Source organism: Cervus canadensis, chromosome 2, assembly GCF_019320065.1.
Source record: "Cervus canadensis isolate Bull #8, Minnesota chromosome 2, ASM1932006v1, whole genome shotgun sequence".
In the NCBI taxonomy this organism is placed as follows: domain Eukaryota; kingdom Metazoa; phylum Chordata; class Mammalia; order Artiodactyla; family Cervidae; genus Cervus; species Cervus canadensis.
Genome location: NC_057387.1, coordinates 91,228,342 through 91,246,168, shown reverse-complemented (window position 1 = coordinate 91,246,168; position 17,827 = coordinate 91,228,342).

The window sequence follows — 17,827 nt, the reverse complement described above, 5'->3', positions numbered from 1 at the left end:
GCTACTGGCTAAGGCCACCTGCAGAAGAACAGCCAAGTGGGGAACCTCAGTGTCCAAGGGACTCAGTTATTTGTTTTAAGAGTCATGTAAAAACCTGGCATTTGGGGTCCCAGCATGGAAAGCATAGCATTGGGATTCTGAGATTGATATTTGGGCATTAGGCAGGTAGAGATTGTAAGAAAGTGTGTCCACTGGAGGCAGTTGGAGGATTCTGGTGCTGAGACCAGTGGAACATGGCAGAGGCCAAGCAGGCTCAGTCAGAGGTTCTGTACATCAACCTGCCTGAGTCTCCTTCTCCTCCTGTTCAAAATCGTGATAGTTTGGTCTGTCTGATAGTTATAAGGGATAAATGAAACTCACATGCCTACAGCACTGGTCCTTGAGAAAAATCTAATCTTCCCCACCCTTCCTTCCTTCCCATACCCCCTTCCCCTGCCTTCCTGCAATACTCATTTTCACTTTTCAGGGACTCGTAGTCAGTCAGTCACTCAGTCATGTCCAGCTCTTTGCAACCTCGTGGACTGCAGCACGCCAGGCATTCCTGTCCATCACCAACTCCCAGAGCTTGCTCAAACTCATGTCCACCGAGCCAGTGATGCCATCCAACCATCTCATCCTCTGTCATCCCCTTCTCCTCCTGCCTTCAATCTTTGCCAGCATCAGGGTCTTTTCTAAAGAGTCAGTTCTTTGCATCAGGTGGTCTAAATATTGGCACTTCAACTTCAGCATCAGTCCTTCTAATGAATATTCGGGACTGATTTCCTTTAGGATGGACAGGTTGGATCTCCCTGCAGTCCAAGGAACTCTCAAGAGTCTTCTCCAACACCACAGTTCAAAAGCATCAGTTCTTCAGTGCTCAGCTTTCTTTATAGTCCAACTGTCACATCCATACATGACTACTGGAAAAACCATAACTTTGACTATATGAAACTTTGTCAGCAAAGTAATTTCTCTGCTTTTTAATATACTGTCTAGATTAGTCATAGCTTTTCTTCCAAGGAGCAAGTGTCTTTTAATTTCATGGCTGCAGCCACCATCTGCAGTGATTTGGGGCCCAAGAAAATAAAGTTTCTTACTGTTTCCCCATCTGTCTGCCATGAAGTGATAGGACCAGATGCCATGATCTTAGTTTTTGAATGTTGAGTTTTAGGCCAGCTTTATCACTGTCCTCTTTCCCTTTCATCAAGAGGCTCTTTAGTTCCTCTTTGCTTTCTGCCATAAGGGTAGTGTCATCTGCATATCTGAGAGTATTGATATTTCTCCCAGAAATCTTGATTCCAGATGTGATTCATGCAGCCTGATATTTCTCATAATGTACTCTGCATATGAATTAAATAATCAGGGTGACAATATACAGCCTTGACAAACTCCTTTCCCAATTTGGAACCTTCCATGTCCGGATCTAACTGTTGCTTCTTGACCTGCATACAGATTTCTCAGGATGCAGGTAAGGTGGTCTGGTATTCCCATCTGTTGAATTTTCCGCAGTTTGTTGTGATCCACACAGTCAAAGGCTTTGGTGTAGTCAACAGCTCATAGTACACAGATCTATACTAAAATGTCCTCTACAAAATGTATCAATAAGGCTTCTAAGGGAGGTGGAGATACAGTAACTTCTAAGACACTTAGTGTGGTATTGCTATTTGAATAAATGGAAGGAAAAGTTTGCTACAATAAACAAACAACCCTAAAATCTCTGAGACTTAACAAGGTTACTTCTTACTCATACCAGAGCTCAGCGGGGTTTGGAGAGGCTGTGTTGCTGTCATTCGGGACCCAGCTCCTCCCATTTAGTGGCTCTGCCTTCCTTTACTGGCTGGGAGTTTTCCTTGGTACCTCTGCATCTACTTAGTAGGCAAGGAAAGAATGAGAAGATAAAACATCATACAGAAGTTATTTATGGACCAGGCTTAGAAGTGTTTATTTCTACCCACATTCCAATGGCCAGAACCCAACTTACTCAGCCCCACTGTTGCCTAGCGGGGTGGCCAAGCAGGAAAGGAGACAAGATTTGGTGGACACATAGTAGTCCTTGCCCCATGGCCAGAACTACCTACAACTGGGCAAATTATTGGGAAAGAAGTGAATAACCTTCTCTCATTGAAGCTCTATAAGCAGAGTCTAGTGACCCTTTGTTTGGGATATGCTGTTGGGGTGGGTGGGGGCCTTTCAAGACAGAAAAATGAGAGGACATTTCTCTCTGTGAGATACTCTGATTTGGTAAAACAGCAGAGAATTGGAACCAAATTACCTAGCTGAATTTCTGGTGCCTTAAACTGAGTTCTTGGAGTAGAAATAGAACACTGAATTTCATTTCATAAATTGTTCTTCCAGCTTGACGTATTGGAGGTTTTTAGCACGCGGGATCACACCTGGCTGCCCGCCACCTTCTGCCATTGCAGATACGCTTACAGGAAGCTGTAAGAGGATCTGTTTCTGATGCTGGCGGCATCTTACTAAAATGCTTTTGCTGGCATCATGGAACAGGAGCAGAATTCAGCTGGGACCAATAATGAGGCTATTTAGAAAGTTCTTTCCTCCACCACCTGACAAGGCAGATATGGTGGGGATTTTTCCACTCTTATTCTGTCGATGGTGGCCGAAATTAGTTCAAGACCATCAAAAGTGTTTAGACCTCGAGAGCTGAAGTCCCAGACCCATAAAGAGGACAAATCCTCTTTTTCCTATCTAGTAAGAGAAAAAGAAACTTGCCCCAGAGACTCCCAACACAGAGGTTTGTCACCTATTTGTTCTTTTAACAGACCTCGAAAAAGCACAGCCATGTGTTAGTTTGGAAGGAAAAAAAGTATTGGCCTTTGTTTAAAATATCTCTAGGTAACATTACTGTGGCTGATGCTTTTGCCCTATGAAGTAATATTAAATTGAAATATTTTTTTCTAAGCACCTTCACTTCTATCTTCTCATTTAAAACTCCTGGTTATTATTGTGTGAGCTAGGGATTTCATGATTTATTCTGATTTAATAGATAAAAGACTACTTGAGGTTCAGAGGGATTAAGTGACTTGTTTAAGGTCTATGAGATGTGAATCAAGATTAGTACTCAGTTATCTACACTTCCAAACTCTTTTGCTAGACCACATGAGGTTATCTTAGCTGATGCTTTTTCTTTGGGGTGGAGGGGGAGGGGTAGTGGTGTTATAGCCCATTATAATGGGTTCCCTTATATGTTGACCCATTCATCCATCTGGCCATCCACAAACTCTGTAGCAGGCATTGTGTTTGAGATACAAAGATGAATGAGGGTCTTTGCCTTCAATTAGTTCACAGCTTAGTAGGGGAGATGGTTCTTGTTGTTTAGTTGCTAAGTCTGGTCCAACTCTTTGCGACCTCATGAACTATAACCCACCAGGCTCCTCTGTCCATGGTATTTTCTAGGCAAGAGTACTGGAGTGGATTGCCATTTCCTTCTCCAGGGGATCTTCCCAACCAAGGGATCAAACCCACATCTCTTGCTTGGCATGCAGTTTCTTTACCACTGAGCCACCTGTGAGACCCCTAGGGCAGATGCACATGTAGATAACTAAGGGATGGATACAATTATATGTGAAGACCCCAGGGTATGATGGGTGTGTACATGGGGAAGGAGCAGGATTGGACACACAGTGAAAGCATGGTTAGTTCTTTCTGGTAAGGTCAGGGATGGTGTCACAGAGTGGGTGACTTTTGAGCTGACTCCTAATGACTATAAGACACATTAAGGGCTTGGGGGCATCCCAACCAAGGGCACCAGTTTGTGTGCAGAAGCATAAGAGATTGAGAGAATATGGCCCATGTATGGATATTCTGGCATATTTGAGGATGGTTTGGAGAATAGTGAACTCTGAGGGGTATCTGGCAGCATTGCTGGGCTAAAAGTGAAGGATGGCATTCTATAATGCTTGTATTCACTGGTGTCCTTGGGCCTATAGTGATATCTCAATTCTCTAAACTTAGGGAATGTTTTGGGTCTGACCTACTAGAGACTTCCCTGGTGGCTCAGATAGTAAAGAATCTGCCTGCAGTGCAGTAGACCTGGGTTTGACCTCTGAGTTGAAGATCCTCTGGAGAAGGGAATGCCTACCCACTCCAGTATTCTTGCCTGGAGAGAATTCCACTGACAGAGGAGCCTGGTGGGCTACAGTCCATGGGGTTGCAAAGAGTTGGACATGATTGAGTGACTAACACTTTGACTTCAATTCACATAGTCTAGTCCTTGATTGTGCACTCTCTTATCTTATTCTGTCCTTATTCCCATAAGTCAGCTTGGCCTCCTTATTGTGATGGTAAATGTTCAAAGATCCTGAACCATGTCATGTTCTTGCTGCATCCCCCATCCCAGAACTAAGAAAAGTACATTGTGGATGCCAAGGAATTGCTTAGTGGTTTGTAAATCTTCAGAAATCAAGCAGTTAACTCTAGGGAATGTTCAGAGGGTATGACATCATGAGGGGGGAAGCATGTGGCTTCCAGTTCAGTCAGGTAACCCAGCACTGTACCAGTCATAGGGACATAGATGAAGACTGGCTTTTGCCCTAGAAGAGCTCTCAGTCTTGAGTGGAAGGTAGACATGGAAGGCAGTCATTGCAATTCCATGAGAAATGGAATAGTCTTAGGGACAAGTTCTGTGAGATGTCAAAAAGGGAACTGTTAATTCTGCCTGGGGGAAATTGGGAAGCTTTACTGTCTGCTCCTAGTCCGATATAATTTCTCAAGGCAAGGGATTTGTGTGCCTTGTTTAATGTTGAATTCCTAGTGTCTGGCACGTAGTAGATGCTCTGGGAATTAATACTTGGACTTGATATTGAGGGGTGAGTATGTGTTCACCAAGCAGAAGAAGCAGGGGAGATTGTGATCCAGGCAGAGAGAATAGCTTGTACAATGATACATATGCAAGTATACATTTTTATTTACCTAAATGTTGTTTCTTTGAATGTAATTCCAGAGAGTGTTCTTGTAGAGTGTGACTATTAGTGGGCTCTCTGGATAATGGTCTTCCTTTTGTTGTTGTTGTTTTTGACCATATGCTCCTCACATATTACTGTGCTAAGTGTCTTAGCAAGGTTGACCATAACCAGCACATATTCACCAGGGACTTTATCAACATCATAAGTAGGTATCAGATTAAGCTGGTTTTAGCTAATGTGACCACGTAACCTGATTTGCCTTGGACAGTGCTGATTTATGCCTGTTTTTGTCTAAGCATAGTTATTAACAAAGCCTCCTTGTACTCTCAAATGTATGTGAGTTTGATCAAGAGAAGGAAGGGTTCCTTCTCTCAAGCACAGTCTGGGAAAGTGGTTGGTGTAGAAAATCCCACCACCATATTTCAGGGACACTAATTCAACACTTATTTAACAGATATTGATTGAATGTGATTCTATTGTGAATACTCCAAGAATCTCCAAGGACGACCAAGACATGGTTTCTCTTTGGCCCTTATTTCAAACTGATGATTGCTTATATCCTGTCTTTCTCATCGTTGGTTGTGAGAATATCACAATAAATACTCTGAAAATGTTTGTTGAATGATTATAATGAGTCAGTGTATGCATACTTAACTCTCTCTTCCTTAGTTGCCCTCATCTGTCAATGCAGGGATAACAGTAATTGTACCTACCTTATAGGATTATTGTGATATTAGGTGAGTTAGTAAAGAGCTAAGACTAGTGCCTGGCATATTACTTATTGAGCACTTATGCCCAATTATTAGTGAAGTCGCTCAGTCATGTCTGACTCTTTGCGACCCCATAGACTGTAGCTTACCAGGCTCCTCTGCCCATGGGATTTTCCAGACAAGAGTACTGGAGTGGGCTGCCGTTTCCTTCTCCAGGAGATCTTCCCAACCCAGGGATCAAACCCAGGTCTCCTGCATTGCAGACAGACGCTTTACCATCTGAGCCACCAGGGGATCACTTATGCCCAATAGATAGTAGTTTTTATGTGAAAGCACTTTGCAAATGAAACAGAGCTACCTATAGCTTTATATAGCTTAAAATTGAGAAAAACATCTATTTGGAAGCTTTGCTTAGGGGAGGTTGCATTTTTCAATTCATTCAACCATTTGATTATGAATCAGATATGATCCTACCCTTAAGGAGCTTAAGCCTAATAAGAGAAACAGACATGCAAAAAAAAAAAAGACTATAAACTTACCTATCTTTGTGTCATGAAACAATGGCTTATAATTTGTGGAGTCTGTTATAGGTCTGCTGGGTACTCCTTCATAGACCATTCATTGAAAATCTCAGTAGAAGAGGAGATGGACATTGAGGTTAATCAAAGAAGCAATGTAGTTAGATTGAAATTTTAGAAAGGTCACTATGGTTGGTAAGTGGGATTCAGTCAAAACTGGAGGTAAGAATATGTTGATGATAATAATCCAGGAAAGAGATGCAAAGACTTGAACCATGACAGTAGCATTGGGTGTAAGAAAAATTAAGGAGATATAATCTACGCAACCAAGCAGTTGGCAGGATTCTTGGGAAACTTTTTTTTCTCAATTTTTATTTATTTGGCTGTACTAGGTCTTAGTTGCAGCACATGGGATCTTTAGTTGCAACCAGCAAACTCTTTGTCGCAGCACATAGGCTCTAGTTCCCTAACAAGGATCAAACGCAGGCCCCCTGCATTGGGAGCATGGAGTCTTAGCCACTGAATCACCAGGGAAGTCCCAGGACTCTTGGGAAAGCTACAGACAGCTTTTCTCAACAAAAAGAGATATATCTTGAAGGATAAGATAGAGACACCATTTTTATTTTCCAAGCCCCCTCTGGGTTCTTGTAAAACCTGTGTTGTCTTTGCTATTAATTGTTGAAGTTTGTATTTCTGTAAGTGAATAATGACTGGGAAGTGGATTAATTGTGAAGCTATAAGGCAGATAGAAAGTATAAGAGGAGTAAGCACTATTACCCTGCTTGGTTGGGGAGCCTCAGAAGCTGAGACTTGCCATTTGGAGTCTCAGATAACAATTGTTGTTGTTCAGTAGCTAAGTCATGTCCAACTCTCCGTGACCCTGTGGACTGCAGCATACCAGGCTTCCCTGTCCTTAACTATCTCCCGGAGTTCAAACTCATATCCATTGAGTCGGTGATGCCATTCAACCTTCTCATCCTCTGTCGTCCCCTTCTCCTGCCTGCAATCTTTCCCAGCATCAGGGTCTTTTCTAGTGAGTCAGCTCTTCACGTCAGGCGACCAAAGTATTGGAGCTTCAACTTCAGCATCAGTCCTTCCAATGAATATTCAGGATTATTTCCTTTAGGATTGACTGATTTGATTTCCTTGCTGTCCAAGGGACTCTCAAGAGTCTTCTCCAGCACCACAGTTCAAAAGCATCAATTATTTGGCACTCAGTCTTCTTTATGGTGCAGCTCTCACATCCCTACATGACCATTATCAAATGCTTTAAATTAGATGTAATAGATAAGGAAACTTGGGCCTAAGGGTGGTAGCCTTTGTGCTAGAACCCAAGTCTTCTGACCCTCAATTCACCTTTTACCCACAATGTTATCATTTAGACTAGATTCGGTTGGTTTCCTCACTGGTTTCTGAGTTCCTCAGAGTGCCCAGGAAGTATGTGGGGGCAGGGTAGATATTTAAAAGGGCCCAATCTTCCTCCCACCAGGAGACCTGCACCATTTTACTTGTTTATATGTTAGATTTTCCTAAGATTTTACTTTGAAAAATTCACTTGCTGGAAAAAAGTTTGAAAGCAAATCCTCTGGAGTTACCAACTGGCTAGAAATGGCATGGTAGTCCTATAGCACAGAACTATCTACTCTCCTTTTAAACTAACTACGTATTTATCCATCTGTATATAATGATTTAACTTTACACACATGTACATATGCATATTAAATATTAATTAATGTTACTGTCCATAGAGATAGTTATATTAGTTACATGATATTTAGAGTACACTATTAATTCTCCTAAGCACTTGAATTTCCTAGTTTTTGCAGAGTTGTGGTTGTTTGGAGCATGGGAATGTGAGGAGGTGATGAATTTATACTCCAAGCTGTAACATCAGCAGCACTTTCCTCTTCTCCATACTTTCTACATCATCTGGGCCTTATTGGAGTTCTCTGTGATTGAAGACCTCTCCAGCTATACAAGCACAACTTCAGTGTGCAAACCCTCCCATTATACTCATTAAATAAGGTTGCAGCCAGAGCATCTCCCCCTCTAGCAATAAAATATTGTCTCTGTTGAAAGCTCATGGCTTCAGCTCCTGGGTTTATTCTAAAGAGAGACTTCCACTTTATAGAGTTTCTGATTTTAGTCACTTGAACATTTATTAGAGGGGAAAAGATCATTCTTTAGTAGAGATTTCTCACTTCAGAAAAAAATGATTTTGTGCAAGGGTAAATTCCAAAAGTTAATTTTTTTAGAACCATCTTTGAGATTCGTCTATTTATCATTTATTTCTGAGAGGCCATATCTTCACCTGTCATGTGAATATATTCATTTTACTTTAACAAATATTTAGAGTGCCAACTATGAGACAGCCACTGTGCTCAGCTGGAGGGAAACAAAGACAGATAAGAACAATCCTTGCCCTGGAGTACCTTGAAAACAGCTCCAGGAGACAGACCTGTAAACAACTGTGGTAATTCTCTGGCATGAATTCTGTGGAGGCAGGAAGAACAAGCAGCTATGAAAGCTCAGATAATGAAGCAGCTAATTTTGCCTGGTGAGACTGAAGCCTTGAAGGATGGGTATGATTTTTTCTAGGGAGAGAAGTCATACCAAAAGGAATGAAATAGCAGGGGGAAAAAGCATGGGATAGAAAGGCCAAGTGATGTAGGAGATTAGAGTGACCAGCTTAGAGCGGTATATATGGAAGGGAATTTCCCAGAGAAGTCAGAAAGCTTAAATGAAGGTCAGATTATAAGGAGTCTTGAACATCATACCGCATAATTGTATTTGATATAGGCAGTGAGGATCATGAAGGTTTTTCAGGTTAAAAAGTCACAGAACATAGATTGAATCATATGAACTTGACAGGATTTGACTGCTTTTGACCTAGAAAAACAATTTTATATGTTCAGCCTAATATAAAAAATAGTTAACATTTTGAGTACTTAACAGTATGTCATAAACCCTGTAATACATGCCTTACATCCATTATCTCATTTAATCTTCACAACCTCAGATTGTTGTCCTCATTTTAAGTATGATGACACCAAGAGTATCTCTGAACTTAAATCAAGATGCTAGTCAAATTTTTTATTTTTAACCTACCATCTACAGTTCTGTAGTTTATTAAAATAATTCTAATGGCCAAACTAGGTATTGGAGGAACATGATACTAATCTGGCTCTTCATTTGGGGCAGTTTTTAAAATCTTCTTCAAAAACTTGATTTCCCTTTAGCCAGCATTCTTATGCTGTAACATCAGTTGAAAAATCTGAGTTAGCCTTACCAAAAATTTTGTTTGCTAATTAAAAACTATTTATATATAGACCCTGACGTATTAGAGCTGGCATCCAGTTTCACTTCTTCTTTACTCAAAAACATTCTGGTCCAAAGAGAACAAGTGATTTGCCCAAAGTCTATAATTATTAGTGATAGATGGAACTGACCTTGAGATCTCCTGACTCCTCTCTGTTCCCTTGCAATTTAAAATGGATCTTACTTTCAAGAACACACATTTAACACCTATTGTGCATGAGGGCCATTGTTCTAGGCATGTTCTTCAGTAATACCCTTATACATGGATATGTGTAAAACTTCTTGTTAGTTTGATGGCACAATTTGGCTATATACTGATACCAACTGAAAAGATAGGTGGGGAGAATCTGTCTCTTGCTTATTTGTATCTTGTAACTGACACACATAGACTGTGTGGACTTGTTAATAAATTTTAACAGTGAAGAATTCCATTGAAATCACCGCCTTTGTGCATTTTGTTTTCTTGTACCCCAAGGTACCCCTATACTAATAGACAGTAAAGAACAAATTTTAAGCAGGAGTTTGTATCTGAATTGTGAAATCTTTAAGATGGCAAAAGAGTTTCAAAATTCTTGAAAAAGAAGTTTTAATAATATACATAGCATATATGACACTCAAAGTTTATATTCCTAGGGTTTTGAAGGCTAGCAAAACCTTCAAGCATTCTCATTTTATTGGCAATGTAAAAATAATCGGATGTGATGATTAACTGATTATCCCATGATCCATTTTATGGCTAATAAAGTAGGCAAGGTAGGTATTGTGCTTAGTCACTCAGTCGTCTCCGACTCTTTGCAACCCCATGGACCACAGCCGCCAGGCTCCTCTGTCCATGGGGCTTCTTCAGGTAAGAATACTGGAATGGGTTGCCATGCCCTCTGCCAGGAATCTTCCCAACCCAGGAATCGAACCCAGGTCTCCCGCACTGCAGGCGTATTCTTTACCATCTAAGCCACCTACCAAGGAAGCCCAAGGTAGGTATTAAATAACAGTAAGTACCAGTTTGGGGTAAAACTGTCCACAGAAGCTTAGGTTATATGTAACATAGTTTGTAAAACCTTGATGTAGGGTTTAAAACTGTGATTTTAGTTATTCACTCTTCTCAATAAAGGAGCAGACTGAATAGTGAGGTCAGTAACAATAATCCTTTTAAAAGAACTTAAGTATAATTTCTGTAATAACCTAGAATTGATGGTGACTTGATAAAATAAAAGTTATATATTTGTGAATAATGTTAGAGTAGGACCAGGGCTTCTCCAGGAGCTGAAATTTCACAGGAGCCCAACATTATTATGGTTACATAGAGCATAATGTTAGATAATTTCATAATATCATAGAGCAAGGTTAGCATGAAATCAGTATTTGTAACCTACAAGGCTTTGGGGGTTACAATGTTAAAACTTCTGTTCAAAAATCTTATATTAAAAAAATACTCATCCTTGTTAAAGGTGTGATCCTTTTTAAGGAGGTATTTTGAACTTGAATCTGCTGTTGCTAAGGTGTTGCTAAGGGAAATTAACTACTCAGCACTAATGTATAACTTTACTCTTCTGCCTAAAAGTAGTTAAATCATTCCCCCAGCTTCAGAGTCAGAGAGGGAAAGAACTAAAAAGGGTCAAGTGGACAGTTGCCTCTTTCTGACAGTTATATAGCATGCTTCTTGTTTTTCACATTTTTTTCTTCACTTTTCATAGAGAAAGGAAGTGACCTTCCTAGGCATAAGAGGGTTGAAAAGGTAAACTAGGCTGCTGAATAGGACAGGGCTTGTAATGAATGTAGACTGTCCCTGGCTAAGGCAGAAGGAAGTGCTTGACCACTGAGAGAAATGCTTCTGCTGATGACCAACCTCAACAAAGGGCTTTTTACAATTAACCAGCAAGCTGTCAGTCAGAGTGGTTTGAAAAAAGAAAATTATGTATCAATGAATGAAGCACCAAATCATTGTGCCCTAAGCATTTGGTTCAAAGTTCTTCTAAAATATTTGGAATTAATTATTTATGTTCTTTTATTGTGTGCCCATTATGTTCCAGGTACTGATATTCTACGTACTGGAGTTGTAAGGGAAATAACATACAATTTCTACCCTTCAAGCTCACCGTACAGTGTGAGAGTAACAAAGACCTCTAATTCATCAAGTACAGTCTGCAATAGAATTGTTTGAAAATCGTTGAAGTTCAGAATTACGCTCAGAGTTGAGTTTTTGATAAATAAAATTTTGAAAATATTTGGAAACTTTAACGTCTTGGGGATTTAGTTGACAATTCTATCTGAAGATCCGACACTCTTACCTTTACTTTCAGAGATGGAGGAGGGACTAGAACACACAAAATAAGAACAGGCAAAAACATGTCCCTGTAATTATCAATGGCCAGGAATCTATCACCGCGTGGTGGCAGAATACTAAAATTACAGGTGTAAGTTAGGTGGTTGGGGGTTTTTTATTTTAATTGTTGTTATTGTTTTAGATGTCAGCACATATCAACAGTATTATTCTGAATGTTAGTTTCTGATTATAGAGTAACAGTGAATAAGATTTAAATTTTTTCAGTGTACACTCTTCTATATAAGGTAGAATTTATAGCAAAAAAAAGTGTGGACTGAGGTTAAACATATTTAAGCTTGAAACCTAAATTTACATCTTTCTAGCTGTATGATCTTGTGCAAATCACTTAAATTCTCTAATCTTTCGTTTTCTTATTGGGAATCTCAGACTTGTGAGATTAAATGGGATTTATAAGCAAAGCACCTAATGCAATGTTTGACACACAGTAGATGCTTAATAAATGCTAATTCTTGTTTTGGGTTTCTTTTTTTCCCATAGACGTGCTTACTGAATAAGAGGTTGTCTTTCCCACAGTCATCATATCATAATTTTCCTCTATTTACAACTTTTAAAAACTGGAATGGATTCAGTTCAGCTCAGTTCAGTCGCTCAGTCGTGTCTCTTTGCGACCCCATGAACTGCAGCACGCCAGGCCTTCCCTGTCCATTGCCAACTCCTGGAGTTTACCCAAACTCATGTCCATTGAGTCGGTAATGCCATCCAACTATCTCATCCACTGTCATCCCCTTCTCCTCCTGCCCTCAATCTTTCCCAGCATCAGGGTCTTTTCAAATGAGTCAGCTCTTCGCATCAGGTGGCCAAAGTATGGATTCAGAGGAGATCTCAAAAGGGGTCTAACTAGGATGAGCTGACTGCCAATATCCCCTTCCTGTCCTCCTTTTCAACCTTTGTACCTATATGAAATATTCTCCACTTTCCAGAACAAACCCTGTCATTCTTCAAGCCTACCTTCAGTTCCAGCTTCTCTCATGAAGCCTCCTCCCATCTCTCCAGGTGATATCCTCACCATTGACAGCCCTTCAGTATTTCATTTTGATACTATTTTCTTTACATTCTTCTTTATACTATTAGGATTGATGCATAAAAGGAAGCTCCTTTCCCAGCCAGACTGTAAGCTCCTTGGTGCATATTATGACTTGTGTTTCTTTCTATTTTTTATGCTAAGAATTTAGTACTGAACTTCACCCACAGGACCAAGTAAATGTTTATCTGCAGCAGAAATTTTTCATTAGAATTGGAACAGACCATTCAGCCTTTCTTAGTTATTATTGTCTTTTTATTCTCTAATTATTTTGAGAGACTTTGAATTGTATTTTCTTCAACAAGATTGCCTTATCTTATAGCTAGGTACTAATTCATACAGTTTTTCTGTATTCTCCAGTGTTAATAATAATAACTACCATTTAGAGTGCTGCCTCCACCAAGCCTGAATCTACTTAATTCTGGAAACAAACTTTAATGGAAGTATTATTTTACCCATTTTTACAGATGAGGATATTAAAGTTTAAGGAGCCTAGCACATCATTTCCTCCTGAGAAGGTGTTTGTGCATGCGTGTGTGCTCAGTCGCTCAGCTGAGTCTGACTCTTTGCGACACCATGGACTGCAGCCTGCCAGGCTCCTCTGTCCATGGAATTTTCCAGGCAAGAATATGGAAGTGGGTTGCCATTTCCTACTCCAGGGATTTTCCCTACCAAGGAGTCAAACCGATGTCTCCAGCGTCAGCAGGCAGATTCTTTACCACTGAGCCACCTGGGAAGCATCAAGAAGATGTTCAGCAACCCCTAACGAATCAAAAGTAATAGACTGTGGGATAGTATTTGAGGTGACAAGTGCAACTGTTGATCTTCATTCATTCCCTATGAGTGGAGTGCCGTCTGGAGTCAAGCTCTGTACTGTAAGGGGCTGAGAACAAAGAAGCTGATTCAGTGTTTGCTGAGCAGATACTCTATGGAAAAGGTTTCGCCAGTTTTGGAAGAGGAAGTTGGGGACAGGGCTGGGAACTCAATTGTGCCTGCTTAGATTTTGTGCTTTGTAGCTTTATTTGTCTCTCACTCCAAATTTACAGCCTGGTCATAATGAAGGATTAAATGAGATACATTTTGTGGGCATGCCTAGTTAGAAGCACATTGCAGAAAAACCTTTTGGACATTTTTAGTTGAGAAAAAAGTCAAACACGCCTTCCATCTTCCCTTTCCTTTCTCTTTTAGTCTGTGCCCATCTTTCTCATTCATTCAATATGTGTATACTATGTATATTTTTCTGTGATTGTGGAGGGGAGCTCTTACTTTTTTAGATGAGGAAAACATCCTTCTAGAATTCTTAGCTATAAAAATTGTCACTACTGTGATGTTGAATGAGATTGTGCATATCAAGTGCCTAGTACAGTGTCTGATATATGGTAGACTCCTAGTAAATCAGCAGTGTTTATTCACACTTTTTAAGTCCTACTATTTCTTTCTTTCTTCTCCTCTTCCCTCCCCTCTACTCCCCTTTACCTTCATCTTTCCCTCTTCCTTCTACTTCTCCTCTCCCTCCTTCTTCCCCAAATTACCTTCCTTGTCTTTTACAGTATACCTATTTTTTTATTTGTAGTTACAGAATTATAAATGAGTCCAGAGTTTTAAAAGACCCTACGCTGACTTATTTTCAATGTTGTTATTAATCTAGTTAAACACTATATCCTTTTGTGAATATTTATATCTATACTAGGTTTTTTTTTCTTTGTTTTTTATTTTTAGTACAGCTCATCTGAACTGAAATGAAAAAGCCTCAAATCCCTTAACACTGGGGTCTTCAGAAATCTCTGTGTGTTTGCACATTGACCCTGCTGAGTTATCTTAAGTGATGATGAAGAATGTATCAGTGAAAAGTCCAGTCAGGGACACCCTAAATTAGATTTCTTGGATAAATGTGTATTTACCATTTTTTAAAATGTTGTAAGTAAGACAATGTTCTTGTCTTTTAAATTTTCTTTCCCAGAAAGACACCCTGGTTATTTAAGAGTGTGGTCAGAGGCACATTTGAAAAATCATGCATTGTTTCTGGGAAGAAGCCTCTGCTTTCAGCTGCTGTTCTAGCATAGACTTCTGAGTATGGAAAGAAATCAGGGAGATCGAATGTGTACCTACCCTTAAGTTAGTTTCCCTGCCTAGGCCATTTGAACTCTTGGCCATTTAAGTGGACTAGACATCCATTTGTCATATTTCTCACAGAGTAGCATTCTTACAGTTCTTTCCCACAATCCATAGTAGATAAAACTACTTAGGAAAGAGAAAGGCATCACACAGTCAGGTCATATATTAATATCTCTAATAGAACATCAACAGTGAGTTCCTGATCATACTGATAGACTCTGTGTCATTCTGGCATGTTCTTCTTTCCTCTGTGGTATGTTTGCATTTTCTTATAAAATTTGACTTATTGTTTCTACAAGAAAAAAAAAAAAACTAGACAAAACCAACACCACAATTTATCAAAGGAAAATTAGGCTTTAAATTTTCTCAAAAGCCCTTAAATATAGTATGCCATTGTCTGGGCATACTGATTGTATTTTCCCTAAAAGAAGAAATGCCAGCAGCTCTGGTTTATTTTTCAAAGGAAGAGAGAGAGGATAAAAAGAAATTGAACCACAGGAAAATGTCAGGTCATAGTCACTGATGATGCTATTTAAATGATGTGCCATAATCATATTAGACCAGAGCACAAGGAATTCCTGAATTCTGCATGACAGTGAAGAAGGGCTGGCAATTATCTCGTGTGTGTGTGTGTGTGTGTGTGTGTGTGTGTGAATATGTGTCTGTTCACTCTACCTTTCCACCCCATTTTGCTAATTCAATTGAGGGGCAAGAAGAGGTAATCCAGACACCCGGAACAGGAGGAAAAGGTCTGCAGCTGTGCTCGGAGGGACTGGTGTGAAGAGAGGCTCAGTCTGACTTGGGGTTGTGTGCTATTGCACGTGAATGCTCTGGAACTGCTCTAATCGACTGAAAATGAGCCGGCTACGGTCATATGGAACAGGTCTGTTTAGCCACATCTCTGGGTAGCATGGCAGATGGTAGACCGTCAATGGGTGGTATTGATTGGCTGGATTTGCCTTAGGGTAACAAGACTATGGGTCCTTAAAAACCCGCTTCATCTTATTTTCCTTTGTGCAGCTACGTACAGTTGTGGTTTTCTCTTCTCACTCCCCCAGCCCCCAATATCTCCTTTTTTCCCTTTCCAAATCAAAAGCCTTCCTTGGTAATCAAAATAGAGAGGTTACCTTGAGATAAACACTCTTTAAATTATCACCAAGGCAAGAAAACTCGAGAATATTTTATTTACTAGGCTGATTACATTTTAATGTTTGAAGAAAGTGACATTTTTAAATTAGTGTTTAAGGCATATGGTGAGTGTACAAATTAGCTTATTTCATACAACCAGAATTTGATGAGAGCAACTCCTCCTTCTCACTCCCCAGTTAAAAATTGTCATTTGAAACTTAATATATGCGAGGAGGTTAAATGGTATTAAGGGATGCTGACTTGACTTAAAGATGAAAAAGACAGTCACTGTTGTATGTGGCTAAATGTTATCTGGATGGGCTGGAAAAATACTAGTGTTGACATCTGTGTTTGCAAGAGGATGTGGAAGTTTCAGGGCTTTAATTTTGTCCAGCCAAGAAAACAAAATCCCAGGTATCTGTGTGCGTTGGTTTCTCTTTTAGATATGAGGGAACATAGAATGGTGCTTGCTCGCTCTGTGAGTAATAAAATCCTCCTTAAAAACAGGCCATATAATGATACAAGTGATGAGATTTATTTTTGTCAGATGGTTCTTTATCCTTTTAACATCATCCCTCCATCACTTGGGGCTTTCAACTTGAGACATTCTATTTATTCCTGGCAGAGTAGCAGATTAATTGGGATAGAATTGTACAAAGGAGACGCCAAGTTTAACTATACAGACAAAATAGTACACGACAGAATTGTTCCATTTCAAGGTGGATCCTAGGGAAAACTAACAGCACTGGGGAGATATATGTGATTAGTTTGCTCTTGTGGTTGTTAATAACTATTTGTATAATTGTGTTCTAAAAAGAGATGCTCAAGGCTTAGTTTTTTGTTTGTTTCCAGTATCTTTTAAGCTTGTGGTTATTTCCTATCATGAAAGATCATAGCAAATATTACTCTGAAAAAAGTCAAAGTTAACAGCCTTAAACTCTTGCCTCCATCTTGTGTGTGCTTCGCTCATACGCACACTTTCAAATTGGGTTTTATCATGTGTCAATATTTCTTTCCCTTTGCTAAAAGAAAACATCTCCATGAAGATTTTGGTTTTCCCCCTTGTTCTGGGTTGATTGGATTTTCCTTTTTCATCCTTTGCTGAATGAAACAAAGCTTGTTTGTGCTTCATTCTTCACAGTTCTTATTAGAATGGGTGGTGGTGTTTTGTTTCCTCACTATTAAGTCAGGAGAGGGAATTTTATTTGTTTATTTTGACAAGACACAGAGAGAGATACAAGACAGATGCCTGTTAGGATGCCGGCGTTTCTCATGTTACATTCTACACCAAAAGCTATTCCAAGGGAAAAAAACAAAACAAAACAATCTTTTAAGATGGTTCATTTGAATCTGTGCACTCTACCCACCTGGTGGTTATACAGTGAACTGTTACTTTAAAGAGTAGTTTAAACACCAGCCATGTTTGGGGCAGGCTGCTCTTGCAAAGAGAGCAGTACATATAACAGGAGTCTACTGTGTGTGAGATAAGGGGAAAATTCAGCTCACTGACTAGAGGTTTTAATGTGCGAACTCTAGGGAAATAATATATTGACTGTTCCGTGGCACGCAAGAAAATTGAAGAACCCTTTGCAGACGGAGTGCTTTGCAAAGGATTCTATCTGTTTCTCTTAAAACAAAATCTGTGGCAAGATGTTTGAAATCAGCAGGACGCTTAATGCTGCTTTGTTAAATAATGAGGTAATATTTTGTCACTTTTTTCTGGGCAGCAACTGTTTTTTCCCCCCCTCTTCATTTTTTCCTGTGTGTTT